The following is a 2,043-nucleotide window of genomic DNA, read 5'->3' on the forward strand; positions in this document are numbered from 1 at the left end:
GTCATTTTATTCTTAACAGTGTATGTATATTCGCAGTGATAGTTTCATTTTTATTTGACTTTTTTTTTGTGTACACTGATAAATCTGGAAGTTCTTTCTTAATAGTCCAATGGAAAATAATTCGTCTAAAAAATTTCCCAAAATGCTTATTTATTTCCTATTTCCCCCCAGAGGGGGCGACCCCAAAAAGGAAACCACCTTAAAAAGCTTTGTGAGCAAAACGGATAACATACTACATACGTGCATTCATACCATCCCGCACCTAGTTTTTCGATTATCACCCGAATAACTACTCTGATATGTCCCAGTTGATTTTCCGCTGGCGACAACCCAGTCAGCTCGGAATGCGAGGAATGTATATCGCGGTCAAATCAAACGGAAATTTGCCTCGTTAGCGGGCCCTCTTTTTCCCGTCCAATCATAGCATTAGTGAGTGCAGATGTCCCGGGCGCGCACGAACAGGATGCGGAGTACGGGCGGGGAAAGAAGGGCCGGGCCGCTCCCCCCCTCCCTTCCTCCTTGTCCCCCCGCCTTCCTTCCCTCCCTCCCTTTTGCTCCCCTTTCCCCCCTCACTCCTTCCCTTCCTTGGGCTCTGTTTCACTTTCCCCCCCCTCCCCTTCCCCCTTTTTCCCCGCTTCCCCCCTTCCCCCTTTGTCTCCCCCCTTCCCTCCCCTCCCTCCCCCTTTCCCTCTCCCAGGGGGACTGGGCCCCAAAGGCCGTGTAAAGCTTGTTACCAAGGCAAGCGGCCAATTAACACCATCACGCTTAAATATAGTTGTGACGTCCATTAACCCTCGAGACCCGGATACGTGGAGCGAGATGTTGCTTTCAGGTGCACAGGGGGGGGGGGAAACCACGCACAGGGCCAAAACACAGTGCATTCCCCCATTTTTTTGTTTGATATATTATATATGTATATTGTTACTTTAACGGTTTGGACGCGTGTGGATTTCCATTTTATCGAGAAATAAGTGCGAGGTTATTGACCGTACCATAGTTATTTTTCCTAATTATTTTTGTATTGCTGTGTTCAAACTCGTTCTAGTTCATTTCTGACATCTGAAATGTTTATTGAAATATTGCTGTTCATTTTCAATTCCGATTTCCCTTTCTAAAACGACTTCGCAGCGAGGAGCCGTGGGAGAGCGGTTCGCGACGGGATCCGCATTCGGGTGAGGGGAGGGGGAAAGGGAGGATGCGCGGGAGGGTCGGCATGCGAAAAAGGCAGGTGGGGCAGGGGAGAGGAAAGGGGGGTGAGGGGGACGTAAAGCAGGGGGGGGAGGAGGGGTTGTGAGGGGGGACTCGTCGGGAAAGGGGAGGGGGCGCCCTGGTGGAGGGCACGTGGCGCGGGGGAGGTACCCCGGGCCGGGGGTCAACAGCCGTGACATCCCGGGGATAAAGGGGATTACGCACGCCTCTTCCAAACGGCGGCCCCTTTGGCAAACCTTTTTAGTGTGACTTCAGTCGCAAATACAAAAGACATCCCCGAAACCGCGAGTTGTTGTAAAAGGAATGAATTAACGGGTGCACCCACCTCCCCCCGGGCGCCCCCAGGCGGGCGGGTTCCCACTCGCTTCGCCGCCAGTGCCAGGGCGAACGACCGGCGGTCTGTAGCGCCGCCCTCACTCCCCCGGGCCCAGGCCGGAAAACGGACGAAAAGGGCGGGGTGCAAAAGTGGGAAAGCCGAAAAATTTTGGGAAAAGGGTTTATGAAAATCAAAAGTAAGGGTTGCCCCCGCCAGGTTTTTACAGGCATTTTCCCTTTAGGAGTGAACCCCTTTACCTAAATGTGCTTATCATAAAGAAAACCCCGGAGATTTGGGTTGAATAAAGGGTCCCATAAATTATTTTGGGTAATAATAAAACCCCACTGAGAAAGAGATGACGCCTCAAGTCAAGGTAAATTATATAATATTATGCGGCAAGAACTGCTTTTTATTTTTTGTCCATTCTGTTTAGTTTTAGATGTTTTTTTTTTTCTAAAGGAAAAAAGAAAAAATTTTTTTTTCGGCCCCAGGTTTTTGACATTTTTTTACTAAAAACA

Source organism: Penaeus monodon, chromosome 33 (genome assembly GCF_015228065.2).
Source record: "Penaeus monodon isolate SGIC_2016 chromosome 33, NSTDA_Pmon_1, whole genome shotgun sequence".
NCBI classification, from domain to species: domain Eukaryota; kingdom Metazoa; phylum Arthropoda; class Malacostraca; order Decapoda; family Penaeidae; genus Penaeus; species Penaeus monodon.